The following is a 17,140-nucleotide window of genomic DNA, read 5'->3' on the forward strand; positions in this document are numbered from 1 at the left end:
GTTGTCAGTGATCTTTAAATTTGGCCGGCAATATTCTGTCAGGGTGGCAGATGTAATGTCCACCATCCTGGTGATGGACTACGGCCTACCCCGGGGCGAAGCATAGTGAGATTCGGAAGGGTGTGAATCCCACATTTCCCAACTAAAAAAGAAATGGAATTGTGATGTATTCCTATAGGTTCTGAATCGATCCCCCTATTCCTGACCCTATTCTGGTTAAACAAACCAACAAGTTAACTAGCAGTAAGCCCATGAGGCGGAAAACCCCCATGATGCAGATACCGTTATCTGACGCAGTCACACTACGGCACAGGAACGTGTTATCTGATTAGGTCATAACGCTTGCGATCTAATTAGACAAGCGATATTCCTCCAGCCCCTGATAAGGCATACGGAGTTCTCATAACAAATCAAACCTATGACAACCTGGGCAAAACCCTGCGGCCATTGTTTTGATTTCACCGAGAACTTCAGCAAAAGAATGTGCTAACGAGCAAGTCGTATGACATCCTTATTGACGTATCTATGTCCATCCTTACGTCAATCTCGGCACCTTAAAGGTATAAATATTACCGATATTGCCCTATGCAAACACACGCGGTGGTGACGAGACGGAGCAGCCATACTTGCCGAAGCCCAGAGCAGAGCAGACCCCGCTGGCGCAGCCCCGCCTTCCTGACGCGCTGAATTCGAGCAGCTGCCCATTTCTCCTGCCGAGAAATCCAGCACCGGCGCTTCCGGGTAGCCCTCGCAGGCAGCCTGGAATATCGAGACCAGAGAGAGAGATACCATCCCTCATTCAACCTAGATTCCAGGTACAGAACTGAACAACCCCTCGCAGAGAATTCTTTAGTTATTCACTTGGCAAAAACAAACTTAACTTAAACTGTAACTTTCTATTCCCGCCCACGTATTAGGCTTAGGTCAGGTACACGGGGTAGGCGTATTTAGAAACACCAGTTGAGTACGTTTAGTCAAATGTATATGTGTATGTAATATATTTTATTCATTTTAAAACATCTTATGGCTTAGAAACCATATCAATGTTTTTACAGTATTATTTCATACTATTGCTTTTAATGTATGCACTTTACTTAACTATAAGTATTGCAATAATATCGATCCATTTCTCTTGTATGAGAAAAGAGACTGATCAATAAATAACACCTTTTTATTGAACACGCCCGTCTCTTCCTTTTCTCTACATTCTGATGAGACTAAGAATGCACGTACTGACTGAGTAAAATAAATTGCCTTTTGTTCACACGACTCTCGAGATACACTCTTGATTAGGGGAGAGCAAAGTTGTCATGTTCTATGGTTGTCAGAAACTAAATCCCTTCTTGTCTAATCAGGGAAGTTAATTCCTTCCTGAACATTCGAGAAAGTTTCTAGTGAACTCTGAGCTAGCTGGCAAACCCAAAACTTTAAGTCTAATATCGACAGTAGTAGACCTAGTTAACGTCTGGTCTAGGCCTTTACTATTGAAGGTATTATTCCAATGCGCAGAGCCTATTGGGATAATAGGAACTACACTACATGGCGCCCAACGCGTTTGGAAAGGGCGATAAAACGAACGTAAGACATTTAAAGTAACTCAGTCGTGCTTTCTCACTCAGACCCCTTTTTTCCCATTATACTCCAAAGACGTCTGGAGTGGGTAAAAGGTTATATCCGCCAGACCTCGCAGGAGGGAACTCCTATGTATGGTTCTTGGTATAGTCAACGTTGAAGGATACACTGTTCCAAAATATTGTGCATCTAATCTTTGTTTCCATAAGAAACCTGATCTGCAAACAAAAGAAATAACCATCCTGTCGGTAAAATGGTAGACAGTGATGATGAAAGAGAGGCAGTTAGATTAGCAACTGAACTCGCAGCAGCTGATGCTACCATACAGGAAGCTGACCCGGATATAATACTCATCCCGGTCATTAAAAGAAAATCTATAACCATAAAACTTATAGAAAATGGACTGACACCTAGAGGTGGTACAGTCATATTCGTAATTGAGGCACACGAATATCGGCAGACAGAGGTATACTATTCATGGATAAACTTTCCAGCAGCAAATCCTGTAACAAAGTACTTCCACTATTACAAAATAGAGGAACCTCCTGAAACGTACACTCCTTTCGAGGAGGTGGAAGTACCACTCAAATTTCAAGAGCATTTGCTCTTATTTGATGGCGCCCTAAAACATAATAATCACATCACCAGGCTCGGTCCTTTAGGTAGACCAGGAGCAACGTGGCCGGTCCTAGCCGGATACACACCACATCCAGACATCGACGGGATGTCTGCAGCTAACCTGTTAACACAGCTAAAACAATTAATAAAAATACATAGACAATTAGTCCAGTATGTGATGCGGACTTCTACAATTAAGCCAGCAATTAAAATTCCACAGCTGACCCCTCACCAGGGGAACACAAATAAAATTACACCACAGAACATACAATCCTGCCTAGGTAAAGTACCGGCTAAACGGGAACAAATACCATTCTGGTTGGCACAGAAAATCACCCAAATAGAGGCGGTGTTTCCTGACACCACCCCATTAGAAAAACACAGGATTCTGACTATCTGTCTTCCAATGGGAATCGCACCACACATTGAGGACTGTGACACTTGGGGTACAGTCTTTGCTTCCATCTACAGAAAAACGCACGGTGTTCCATCCATTTCGGTAATACCAGATGTGCTAAAACAAATTCAAGATGAATATGGTCCAGAACCCGCTTTAACTCTTGGTATGAAATTACTAAAAGACTTCAAGCAGGTCTCGGCTATATTGTTAGCCAACATAAAGGGAGAAGCAGCAAACGTGGCGATCCGCCAGAGGTTAAAGGAGACAGATATAGCAGACCAACCAGCTGAAATTGCCAGAATCATAGAAAAATCCTATGAGGAACTAGGTAGAGATAGTTTAGGTGGAATACCAGTAAAACCACAACTGATTGAAAGTCCTGAAAAAATATTTTTTAATAATAATTCAACATCACAGAAAAAGAGCTGGGATGGAAACAAACAATCCAATCCCAAAGAAAAGAAATTCCAGTCCAGAGGAAGGTCTCCTAGGCGAAGAGAGAAATCTCCGAACCAAAGACACAGGTCACCCCAGAGTGACCCCTCTGGGAAAAGATATAACCTTAGAAACAGGGATAATATAAAAAAGCCTGATAGATATCAAGACATTGATACACGTCCCTCTCAATCTTTTCAGACTTCCTCGCAGAAATCGGAAAGAAGAGGACGATCAGAACAAAGAGAAGAGCACGCCAAGTCCAAAGACAAGAAGGTAGCCAGCATTAAAATAGTTAACAATGCCGAGAATTCTGAGGACACAACTGAAAAACGGGGAATGGGCTCAGACAATGCTAGACAGCGCAGCAGAAGTGAGCATAGCTCGCAAAGTCCTTATGAATCATCTGGAGACAGTGGACACGAATGAATATCTTTAAGTGGAAACTGCAGACACCAGAGTTAGCAAACCTCACAAAATATACGAAATAACATTCCGTATAGAGGGGGATAAGAATATAAAAATAAGGGGATTATTTTGGGATAATCTCTCCAAGGGCTATGATATCCTTCTAGCTGAAAAAGACTGGCCACCAGAGTTTGTCAGGGATTGCCCTCATGGCGAAGAAGTAATTATGCCTGCCTTCTCAAATCATATCCCAATTCATAAAAAATACACACTTGCTAGAAAGTGGGCAGTGGCTCTAGCTCCTGCTTTATATAAAAATCAAGTGGGATGGGATGAGGACTCTCCTCCTCACAAAATCCAGTTAAAATCACAACCTACTGCACAAAGGCAGTATCCAATTAAGCAAGAAGCTAAAAAAACAGGTAAAAGAAATACTAGATCAGCTAGAATACCAGGGGGTGATTGAAACTTGCACCTCACAAATGAACAACCCTTTGTTTCCGGTCTCCAAACCAGACAATTCATATCGTCTAGTTTTGGATTACCGACACCTTAACACATGTTGCAAAACTTTTGCAGTGCAAAATTCGCATAGTGCTGCACTAATGAATAACATAGTGCGCAAAAAATACAAAACAACATTAGACATCTCTAATGGATTCTTTTGTCAAAACATTGCACCAGAGAGCAGATATTTGTCTGCGTTCTCAATAAATGGCACTCAAAAACAATTCTGTCGGTTAGCCCAGGGGTACAAGAACAGCCCGGGAGTATTCTCAGCGAGAGTAACAGAATTACTACAAATATATGATGATGAAGCATTATCTTATGTCGACGACATTTACTTAACAGATGATGACTTGGAGACTCACTTGAAGAGAGTGAACACCATAATACTTGGGTTCGCAGCAGAGGGTTACAAATTCAACTTTAAAAAATCCAGAATTGCCCATCTGACAGTCCTGTTCTTAGGATATGAATTATCAAGTATAGCCTGGCTGACAATTTTCTAGAAAAATGTGCCGTACTCCAAGAACTAGAAGAATTAAAAAATCTAGAATATGAAGAAACATACCCTCTGCCAATCGACATTCTGCCTTTACGACATTACGCCTGTGTAATTTATACAGACGGACATGCTCAACCCCCCGTTTGGGGAGAACAGGCATACAACCCCACATGTGGGATTACAAAAGAAGTGTGGCGCGGAGGTAAACTAAAACCTCTATTAACAAAAACACACTCAGTAGAAACTAATTCAGAACAACAAACTGAAATACTAGCATTGAAAATGGCGCTAGATAATGCGGATCGCGAATTCCCGACACTTATAGTGTCAGATTCATATTACTGCGTCAAATCATATAACAAGGATTTGCAGACATGGATTCAAAACGGTTACAAAGATGACACAGATGCACCAATAAAGCAGAAACTGCTCTGGGAACAAATAGCTCTTTTACAAAAAGAACTACCAAAGACTCACGTGACACACTCACTGAGTCATCAGCGTGATGGCGTTCACGTTGCAGGGAATTCATTGGCTGAGACAGCCACAGCGGCAGCCACTAAATCGGCTCCCGTAGTTCGAAAAAAGCGTACATTAAAATACATTGACGGTGAAACAGTGCTGGCGGTGAAAACGTCATCAAAAGGCGACTGCTCAGCGCTACCGATCAACTATCCACTCAATTATACATACATAATCGATGCAAACTCCGTCCCTTTTGCTCGAATCCCTGGAGTGGGGGATAGAGTGATTCCAAACATGGACAGGAGAAACTTGTTAATCGCAGACGCACATATGGGCGAGGGTCTCAGACACCTCAAACTAAAAGATTCTCTGGAAGAATTACAATCACGGTACTGGTGGCCAGGCATGAGCCTGCGTCACACCATGTTTGTAAAAAACTGCCCAAACTGCAACAGAGATCGCAGTGGGGAGAGAAACAGTTTAATACCTCATCGTTTTACTCCAGAAAAAATCAAGAGTAAAAAGGAAGGCTTGCGATTAACATATACAGGCTAGTTTCCACTTATAATGTAGACCACCAGCACTCGGCTGACGTCTGGACTGTTATACAAAGATTTGCGAGTCTAAATGGCATATACGCTAAGAGCATGCTACGTTTGACCATTGTTTTCACTCTAGCCCTCCAGCCTGATGGGAAACATGGCCAAATGAGCATAGCACAGCGGGAATCTTCTCACTTCCTTCCTGAGGGATACGGGATGGTGTAAAGAAAAAACCAAGGCATAAAGCAATCTATAACGGAAAGGATATTAGGTTCGGGAGCTGGGTGGGTCAAACATCTAATAAGTGTCCAACGTAGTCTAAATAACTTGCCAAGAAATTCTCTGAAGGGATTCAGTGCGTACGAATTATTATTTGGAACTAGGATGTTGATCTCTGACATTGATAGTCAGACTTCAGTGGTGAAAGAAAAAAGCTTTGATATCAAAGACCGTTTGGCTATTTTGCAGGACTTAAACAAAACAAGAAAAGACCTGAGCAACATAAAGTTGAAACAACAGCCAACAACCACTGAAGAACCACCACCTGTCCCAGCAAGACCTATCTGGATTCCAAAAGTCGGGGATCTAGTCAGGGAAAAGATCGCGGTAAAGAAGGAATTTGGGCCTTCTTACAGAAAAGCAGTTCCTGTCTTGTCTATCAACGGGACAAGGTCAGTTGTACTACCGCCACTTGCTGGTAAAAAGGAGAACCGAGTTGTATCCATCGACCTGGTAAAACCACAATCATGTGGCCGATAACAAACAGTAGGCCAAGTGGACTCCCAATAAGTAGCCGAACACCAAGGTTTGCTACCAGTACAGAGGTCCTAACGAAGAGGCTCATCACATTCGAAACGCCTACAGAAGAACAACAAGGACTATGCAACAATGCAATAGAACTCAGACCTCTGAAAACCCAAATAAAAACATTTAGCAGAGACACACCAATCTATAATGAAGTACCAAGCGAAAATGCAAGAAACAGTAATCCTGAAGCAATTGGAACAATTGACAGAACTGCATCCGGCTACTTCATAAACTTCGATGATTCCTCTGAAGGCTTCAGTGAATCAAAGACACAGCCATCATCAAAAACCTTTAAAGATAAAGCAAAAGAACTTTTGAAACAACTAAAAGAAACATATCTGATTTCTCCATGGATCGAATTTTGAGTGGGTTTTGGTGCATTTATCCTCATACTTTGGCTCATCATGGTACTTACTTTGGGACGCTTCATTGAGGGAAAATATGCTAAAATGGACACAGCAAGTCAGAAAATCAACTTGATCCTCAAACCACACACATCTTCACACGTCGAGAAAAGAGAACTTTCTTCAGTCAACTTCACAGCCAATCCGATACCGGGTGGGGTAGCCTGGGACAACACTGACTATGAAATTTATGGTCCGGTCAAAATCCTGAAATATCCACACCAAATTAAGATCTCATTGAGTGACTTTGCAAAACCAAGCTCATTTGCTGATGATTGGGACTTCGAAAGCATTAATAATATGATGTCTGACTTAGTAATGTCTGCTAAATTTACCAAACATGATTATTTGCAGGGTTCTACAAATTATGATAGTATGTACTGTTATAACCACTATGGTAACCATTTTTTACATAGATCTGCACAACCTAGAAATGTTTTAAATTATAATCAATGGGAACATTGTGCAACCCCTCCAAAAGGAAGCTCAAGAACCTTCTATGACAAATATTCATACTTTTCAGGTTTTAACACAAGTAATGCTGAAGCATTTTATTTCAAATTGTCAAACAAGACAGGAACTAAGACCATGATAACAAACACAAAATTGATATATTCAGACTCATTCTTTGAACAAATGAATACTTTTGGTTTTGATTATTGGGACAAAAATGTTGAATTGAAAAGTGTTTGGGGCACAAAAGAATGGCAAGTACAGGGTATAGAATCTTTGTTTAGAGCCTGCATGATCCCAGAACAAATGATATTTTTAAACGACACTGTTCAACAAACTACCTGTCTTGGCCTAGCCAAAATCAAAGACTTAAATAAACCGTCTATTCCAAAACCAACAATGTACAGCAATACCTCTACAGATGAGGAGATAGACGTAAATTATGTATTAAACCAAAACAGAACACATCCTGATTGGAAACAGTGGTTGATCTGGCCCACAGATACTAATAACTGTCAAGACAGATTCCTGAACAAAACACAGGGGTTCAAAATGACCAGGCCAGACCATAGATATCCTCAAAGACATCACCCAGGGATAATAACCACCTACAATGTGGGCAAATTATGCCTTCAATGGCTACAAACTTCCACGCTGACAGAAATTAAGCAACACCTAACTTTACTTACTGATGGTGCTGACTTGCGTGATTTCATTATGGGACCGCGCAAACAGCGTCAAAAACGTTTCATAGCAGCCTCTGTATATGCAGCATACAATGAGGCCTGGAAGGTTACTCAAATTGAAACAGCAGAGAGAATACGGGAAATTGACCGTATTAATTTGGAAAAATCACTTTCTGTAGTGGACAATGGGTTAATGACTCTGTCCTCCAGAATTTTTTCTTTGGACAGCATTGCGTCTTCAGCAATCGACATATTATCGCAAGACTTACTGTTATTACAACACGGTCAGTCTCAATTGCGTTCTATTGTTCAGCTTGGCTGGACGTTACAAAATCTGCGTTCAGGCTATGTGCCTTGGCGTTTAATCAACACAACGTCACTATTCCAAATCTTTAACCTTACTGATAGACAAGTCAGTATGGCACAAAAGGGTGCTGATTATACAATCTTGAGCATTGAAAAACTCGAAAGATTACCAGTGACAATGTCAGAACGACCTGTCAGTGAATGGATAATACATGGGATAATAAATATTCCAATCTCAACCTTCAGGTTTCAATACTGCCAAAAATATATACAGGCTGGCATGTACGAGAAATTGGGAAAGGGGTACATTAAAACAACATGGAACCTGCCCTATCACATGCATGTGTCAGTAATAAAGGACAGAAAGTGTTTCTTAGTGGCAATAATTGTGCGATGTCACTAAGCGGCACGCTTCTGTGTAACGGAATTAGTTTGCATGGAGCCTGTGAAGGGAATTCATACAACCTTTCATGTCACCAGCAAGGCACACCTGCAACAGAGATAGAACCATTCTTTCAAAGACTCTACAATGGGAGTTACATTCTAATTGTAGATCGCAGATGTTGTAGTCTTATGCCCGGGACTCCTTATCTCGTAACTACGACTGCGAAGGTCAAGTGCTGTGGACGCTCGTTGTTCCCCAGCTCCTTTCCAGACAGGGAGGCAAGGGCATGGCCCAATTTGAAAATTACTTCTATTCGAATAGATACTTTAAGCAGAATGAAAATAGTGCTTCTTCAGACGCCTACAAGGCTCACGTCATCAAAAGAAACGTATGATCTACAAGTCGCAGGGACGACTGCAGAGATACATTCATTGTTATCAACTAATTCCCCCATACATTTCGCAGAAATCCTGAATGAAATCTTAAATATTTCTGATACCAATGGGGTCTCAAAGGTATTTAAGACAGTATTTTCGATGGCATTAACACCATTCAAAGCCATACTGGGTATTTTTCCAGATTTCGTCCATTCGATTTTTGGCGGACTTCCCCTGATCTTGGGACTAATTGCAGGAATCCTATTCTTAGTCCTTATTTTTCGTTATGGCAACCCATGTCACAGACAAAACTCTTGCGACAAGGGAAGAAACAATCCTAGTCATTGGATACCGGGACCGGATATCAAAAATCCTGGGACTCTCCCGGCTTAGAGACCTGAACATGACTTGGTTTCTATCATTTCGACCAATGTGGCAAAGGTGTGTTTTACCTGTATTAAGGTGTCTGCTATGCGGAGAAGAATGCGTGTTAGACACCTGTCTGACGCTACAATCGGATGCGCCAATGGATACAGAAACATTGTTGAGCCCGATCAAGGTTCACGCTTTGTGCTGCCCTCAAAGGCTACCAATCCTGATGACGACATTCGTGGAAGCTTCACCACTACGATTAAGGGGTAGTGAAGTTCAAGATGAAAGCAGCATCGAACAGGTACGACCTTCTGTCAGCAATGCGAATCAGAATGTCAATGGAGACAATCATGCGCACGAATGCATGGTTACACCTTTTTCCGAGTTAGTGGAACTTTCCCAGGAAGCTGTTGACAGCTTTTTCGAAAGCCTAAATGATATGATGTTCTCACCAGAGCAGAAATAGAGACTTTTGAGCAAGCTCGCACACGGCGTTCCCTGAATTCGGCCTTCAACTTTAAAAATAAAGTCACATGAACAATTTCACCTCCAGTTCACGGACAGCAATTTTCAGCAGCCCCAAAATATTTTTGCATATTTTTTGGGACACTATCTTCTGCTTAAAGTAAGAACTATTCTTAGAGAACTAAGGTTTCTAAATTTTAGATAGCTTATAGGCATTAGCTGCCCGCTGGTATGTTCATAAATATTTTATTCTGTGATGGAATGGTCTCGAACTTTTTTTCTGTATTAAGAGCCATTTCATGTGTAAATTATCATATACCAAATAGCAATAATGTATACAAATGCGTGATTACTTTGGCATTATTCTACAGCTTGAGTGCATACAATACATATGATTGCAATTCTTCCGTATATTTGAAAAATTTCAAAATGCATTTATGTATTTTGGGGTGGTAAGGTATACACTATACTCTATAGTATGTTTTACTATCCATAGATTAGTAAATATGTCCATAGTTAGCGTGGAGTGGGTGTGATGTATTCCTATAGGTTCTGAATCGATCCCCTTATTCCTGACCCTATTCTGGTTAAACAAACCAACAAGTTAACTAGCAGTAAGCCCATGAGGCGGAAAACCCCCATGATGCAGATACCGTTATCTGACGCAGTCACACTACGGCACAGGAACGTGTTATCTGATTAGGTCATAACGCTTGCGATCTAATTAGACAAGCGATATTCCTCCAGCCCCTGATAAGGCATACGGAGTTCTCATAACAAATCAAACCTATGACAACCTGGGCAAAACCCTGCGGCCATTGTTTTGATTTCACCGAGAACTTCAGCAAAAGAATGTGCTAACGAGCAAGTCGTATGACATCCTTATTGACGTATCTATGTCCATCCTTACGTCAATCTCGGCACCTTAAAGGTATAAATATTACCGATATTGCCCTATGCAAACACATGCGGTGGTGACGAGACGGAGCAGCCATACTTGCCGAAGCCCAGAGCAGAGCAGACCCCGCTGGCGCAGCCCCGCCTTCCTGACGCGCTGAAATCGAGCAGCTGCCCATTTCTCCTGCCGAGAAATCCAGCACCGGCGCTTCCGGGTAGCCCTCGCAGGCAGCCTGGAATATCGAGACCAGAGAGAGAGATACCATCCCTCATTCAACCTAGATTCCAGGTACAGAACTGAACAACCCCTCGCAGAGAATTCTTTAGTTATTCACTTGGCAAAAACAAACTTAACTTAAACTGTAACTTTCTATTCCCGCCCACGTATTAGGCTTAGGTCAGGTACACGGGGTAGGCGTATTTAGAAACACCAGTTGAGTACGTTTAGTCAAATGTATATGTGTATGTAATATATTTTATTCATTTTAAAACATCTTATGGCTTAGAAACCATATCAATGTTTTTACAGTATTATTTCATACTATTGCTTTTAATGTATGCACTTTACTTAACTATAAGTATTGCAATAATATCGATCCATTTCTCTTGTATGAGAAAAGAGACTGATCAATAAATAACACCTTTTTATTGAACACGCCCGTCTCTTCCTTTTCTCTACATTCTGATGAGACTAAGAATGCACGTACTGACTGAGTAAAATAAATTGCCTTTTGTTCACACGACTCTCGAGATACACTCTTGATTAGGGGAGAGCAAAGTTGTCATGTTCTATGGTTGTCAGAAACTAAATCCCTTCTTGTCTAATCAGGGAAGTTAATTCCTTCCTGAACATTCGAGAAAGTTTCTAGTGAACTCTGAGCTAGCTGGCAAACCCAAACCTTTAAGTCTAATATCGACAGTAGTAGACCTAGTTAACGTCTGGTCTAGGCCTTTACTATTGAAGGTATTATTCCAATGCGCAGAGCCTATTGGGATAATAGGAACTACACTACAGAATACGGGTTTTGAAAAAGGAATTTTCTCAGGAGTCGCAAATCCTTCACCATTGGGTGAAGTATCCAATATTCTTGATTGACCTCAAAGTGGGAGATGCCCCTTTCCTACTTGAGCATATGCATCATAGAGAGAGGTCAAAATCGAATTGTTCATTGTCTTAATCGTATTCCATATGGAAAATTCATAAATCCAAAAGTGACTGGAAAGTGCTGCTTTCATTTATAATTAGACAAAGGCACTGGTACCAACATTGAACCAGATCTCATTTAAAGCTAACAGCCAACACGTGTTTCACCCGTTCCCGGTGTGCAGGCCTGGGGCTTTCTCAAGGCTGATACAATTTAAAGATAAATGCATTGCATATAGCTGACAATATAAAATATATCAAAATGTTACATTTAGGTATGCCCCCAAATTCCATTCATCTATGATAAAAACAAAAGTCTGCTGGGTGGAGGGGTGAGATGACTAAGGTTCTATATGGACTGTTTCCACAGGAAACAGGGTTAGTGCTGATTTCCATTAAGTGGGCCTCTGTCTGGAAGTGTACAGTGGGTGAAAAATGATTGGCTGGAATGCTACCTCGAACGATTGCCACGAGTTGGACTATTTGCAACAGTTCATCCCATCACCTTCTGGACTGCCAGTAGCATGCCTGGAAATCTGAGCCTGGTGCAGCTTTCCAAGCCTACTACTCAAAGGTTTCTGAATTCCAAAAGTAGTAAATTTGCACTCATTCAAGAAGTACTTCTACGGGTGTAGATTTACTATTTTTTGGCAAACCAGGTCACTACATTAATTTGTATTTCTAAGTTTCCACTGCAAAAAAATGACCAAGTTAAAAGCTTTTGGTGAAATGAGAATGATGAGAAAAAAAGCCATAGACACAGTAGACCCCACTCAGGGCCCCCAGACCCAATTATCAAGGCAAGAATACATCTGGGTAGTGTCCCACCCTAAAAACGCCCTCTGAAGCTATGCCCCTGCATATCCCAACTAGGCCTGGTTCTTCCTGGGAATTTATGACTATGTACAACACAGCGGCCTGGAGTCCTTGCCCTGGAATCACTTATTTTAGATGTATTTCCAATGCATGTTCTCTTCTTCATCTCTGCTACGGGAATCCCAGATGGTAGAGTTGTCAAATTAGTGCATTTAGGGATCCGTGGTTCCAGCCCTTGCCTTTTACAAATCGTTTTATCAGGTGACCGAAGGGCCCATGTAGTGAGCCATGCAAATATAGGTGGGCGCTCCAGCAAATTAATAGGGCAAGCCAGAGCCTAGCCAAGGGTCTGGCTTGGCACTAAGAGTCTGAGCCCATGCCTAGCCATGAAAACACTTGGCATGTACATCCTGCAACATAATTTAAAAATATGATACAGACTCTTCAAAATAAAAAAAATAAAAATTTAATTTCTTTAACACATGGAAGCGTTTCACCTCTGATTATATCACTGCCAAGATAAACATTTATTAAAAGTGATCATTTTTAAACATGAACTTAACATTAACTAAAACATTAATGGCTCCCACCGAATTGTGGAAAATTAGCACGGTTTGGTGAACATTATCTGCGCCATCTTGCCTCTTCCCCCGATGCCACACTTTTCGTGCGCACCCGCCATTTTTTAATGCCCTGATCAGAACAAGCCCTTTTTCATGCCACTGGCCCCCGACATGGCCCTTCGCCCTCACCGAGCCTGCACGCTGACCAACCCCCTGCTTGCACCTGCCTTGAATCATAAACCCCTCTTCAGCGCTGCCCTGCCTCAGACCCCCATCCTGTTCCCAGCGCAACACCTCCCTTCTTCCCTTTCCTGGTCCCCGGCCCTTTGATGCAAACCCTTTTTCCCCGTGTGCCCGTTTGTCTTCTTCGTTCCCAGGCCGACACCCAGCTCTGCCGATACTATCCCTTGCCCCTCCCCGTGCAATAGAAAGCTTCCCTCATCAAAGGACCCCCGAGTTGATCAAAGCCCCCACCCCATGAGATCCGATCGAACCCCGCATTCCATGAATTGGCGGAATATCCAGCTGCGCGATAGTCATCACCTGCTGTGACCAGGGGGGGGACTTCCACTGTAAAAATGTGTGGGAACGGGCCCAAAGGGGGATTCCAGGAATGTCTTTTCCGTACATCAAAGCATTGTTATGAGTATGTAAACTGTAATAAAACCGCTAAAGACTGAATATAAGGGCCAGGGCCCCAGAAATAAGTTAGAGCACCTCAGAACGATACCTGCTGTCTGTTTTGCTGTGTTCTCCTCCGGAGAGAATAAAACCTTGTTTCCTGCTTTCCAGTCTCCAGCGCCTGCCTCTTCATTGATTAATAATTCGTGGGTCACAGAGGCAATACCGCCGGGCAAATCTCGCTTGCCCCCGACCAAATACAGGTTTTTACAATTGGCGTCCCAAGCGTGGGGCCCATCAGCGACTCGTGGATCCAGTGGGAGAGGTCCCGACGACAGAGTGAACGACTGCAACGATCGGGAGAGCTCTTGCCCAATAGACCCTCGTCTGGCAGCCGATCATCCGAACTTCACTAGTTCCGAACAGACCTCTCTCGAGCGATCTACGGTCCTGACTGGGGACCATTAGGAGTGCCGTGAGAAATACGAGAAAAAGAGGACGAACAGGCGCTGGATTCGGAAGACAAGAAACTGTCCATACGGTCCGGGTAAGGTCGTGTAAACACGACGGATTGCGAAATAATTGCTTGATTGTTTAAAAAAAAAAAAATACTAGTATTACTCTTTGTTAACTTATTTTGGAGATTCACTGTCTGCGCGCGGAGAAACAGTAGGCTCTTTCCCTCTTGCAAACAGTGAAGGATAGGTAACGCAGCCGTCGTGCCTATTTTTCTCCCCCACTGACTCTATTATTTCTTAAACGGTTTTTGGGAGATTCCCTCTCCCTCACTGATTAACTGGGTTCTTTGACCCCGAACTACTGGTCGCAGATTGTCTTCTGGAGATTCTCTGTCTGCAAACCGGAAATAACAGATTCCTCTTTGTGAATAGTGAAAGGGTAGAGGACGCAGACTTTTGCGCCCTACTTACTCTCCCCATTGATTCTACTCTATCTTATTTATTATTGATTGTTCCTCGTTACTGGTTACTCTTTTTTATTTTTGTTCATGAGGTATTCACTGCCCGCAAACAACGTAGAATAGAAATATTCTGTCTAGTCTTTGCGCACAGTGATAAGATAGGCAGTGCTGACTTTTTGTCCCTCGCTACGAGCCGTCATGTCTGTCTTCTCCCCACTGATTGATAATTGGTTCAGCCCGGACCGTGTATTAGAGGTGGACCATATAGCTCCACTGGAAGGCACCCCTAATAAGGACATGTTCATAAACTATGGATTAGTCACCATAGCCTATAATAAATTGTGGCACAGGTATACCAAAGAATGTCAAGACAAACAGTGGCCACTGGTAGGGTCCTTTGACCTTGGTAAAATAGAAACGTTGGAAATCGCCCTTCGCAATAATAAGACAACGCCTATTATGCTCGACAGTCTCGGTATATGGCGCAGAGAGGCTATGCAACGACAGAGAAAAGACGAGGACAGATCAGGTAGAGAAACATACCGACAGGACAACCCCGAGGCACCACGACCCAAAAGTTATCCCCCGACACTACGCAAAAGACGGCCAGACTTAGGGCAAGACCAATGCGCTTTTTGTAGATACGTCGGACACTGGAAAGCCCAATGCCCGACTCTACTGAGCGTGAGTAGGGGCAGAGGGCCGACAGGAACGACAGGCCGGCAGAATGAGAAAAAGCGTGAGGCAAAGAAGAATCAGACTCGCATGGACAGACCAGATAGAACCACCACGTTTGATTATGCCCGATGGCACAGATTTCGCCAGAACGATTTCAGCGACATGTTCGAATTTTCCTAGGACCGGACAACGTAAAGACGGGAACCCAGCCTAGTTCTAAATTAACAGACAGAAAGAGAAAAATTATGGCCAATCACTGTTTTATGTTTGTCTTTGAATCTTGTGTATCATGCTTTTTACTGTCCCCGCACCCCCCGTTTGAGTTTGTGTGTACGTAATATATGAATCTGCGTCATCCCCCTGCACGTGCTTCCATGTTACATAAACTATGTTAATAGAAAATGGGAAACGACATCAGTAAGCCGCTGATAAACATGAACTTTTATTTTAACATAACAAGCAAAAGAAAAACACAAAAACGCTAGAAAAACAAGAACGGTAAACTGTAGAACATGAAAGCCAACTGAACACCACCCCCCCACATTCTGGAACCTTCCAAAGCAGGGCAGGGTTACGGCTACGCCCAACCGGCGGCAACCCATATAAGGCGGGCCCTGCTGCCAGCACTTGGTCAGGAAATCTCAACGTATGGGGGAGCCGGAGGAGAGGCAGGGGCCAGCGGAGTCCAGCCGCAGCGGCCCTAGGTAGTTGCCGGTAGTCCCGCCACATGTCCACCCGGTCCGGCCACCAATGGCCAGGGACCGGGGCCAACTGAGTCTGGCTGCAGCCGATGACCTAAGGAATCCCGGTCCAGAGAAGAACGAGGCACCTCTTTCTTTTCCCCTCCGTAACAGCCGCAGCAGCTCTGGGCGGCGGGATGTCCTGCACGTACCTCCACAACAATTTGTCCAAGTTGGGCTGGGAGGGAGAGGCGACGCGGACGAGCCTCTCCCACCTCCACGGATAGGAGGTCTCCCAGCCCCCGGCCCAACACCGAGCACCCCCAGCCAGGTGATGGTGCGCCAATACTTGTGCAGCACCGAACGTGCAATGGTACCCATATTTTCGGAGCACCGAATATGCAATGACTGCACCGATACTTGCGCAGCACCGAATGTGCGCCACAGGTGGCCATACTTCCACTCTTACAGACTCGATGAGAGGGGACTGCTGCAGGGCCTCAAAATGGCGTCTGGGTCCGCTGGAAGGCGGGCCTCGGCCACTAGAGTAACTTTGAACGGCAATGTAACTCGGTCGCTCGCCCACCGGAGCACGAGCCCCCACCTCCGACAACATCTCCACAGCCTTGAAGATTCTGCAAAGGTCCCCGGAGGAACCCTCGGCCACTGCAGGCCTCCGGTAAGGGACAACTGCCTTGATCGCCAACGGAACAAACATGACATTGCCACTCCTTCTGTTAGCATGAATTCTAGAACTGCCGAAAAGGACTCTGGTCCAACTGCCGATTGTAGGAAACATTTTCCCCGATGCTACTTCCGGACTAACCCGGCCCCGCCCAAAATGGCGCCGGTATCGATAGGAACTTACGAACACCTCGTGGTGTCCCTTTGTACTATACAAACTTAATGTTCTGAGACATATATGACCCTTTTTGTACACTTGACAAGAAGAAAGGAGAGCTCACTCGGGGAACATGTAAACGGATCCCGTTAAAATGATGATTATAAATGTACGATGTATTATGTTTTTATATAAATATAGCCGATGTATAACCTCGCTTATGATGCACGCACACGGTATGCATATAGGAAAATCTGATTGCAACTAGTCTGAACTA

Source organism: Lissotriton helveticus, chromosome 3_1 (assembly GCF_964261635.1).
Source record: "Lissotriton helveticus chromosome 3_1, aLisHel1.1, whole genome shotgun sequence".
Taxonomy (NCBI): domain Eukaryota; kingdom Metazoa; phylum Chordata; class Amphibia; order Caudata; family Salamandridae; genus Lissotriton; species Lissotriton helveticus.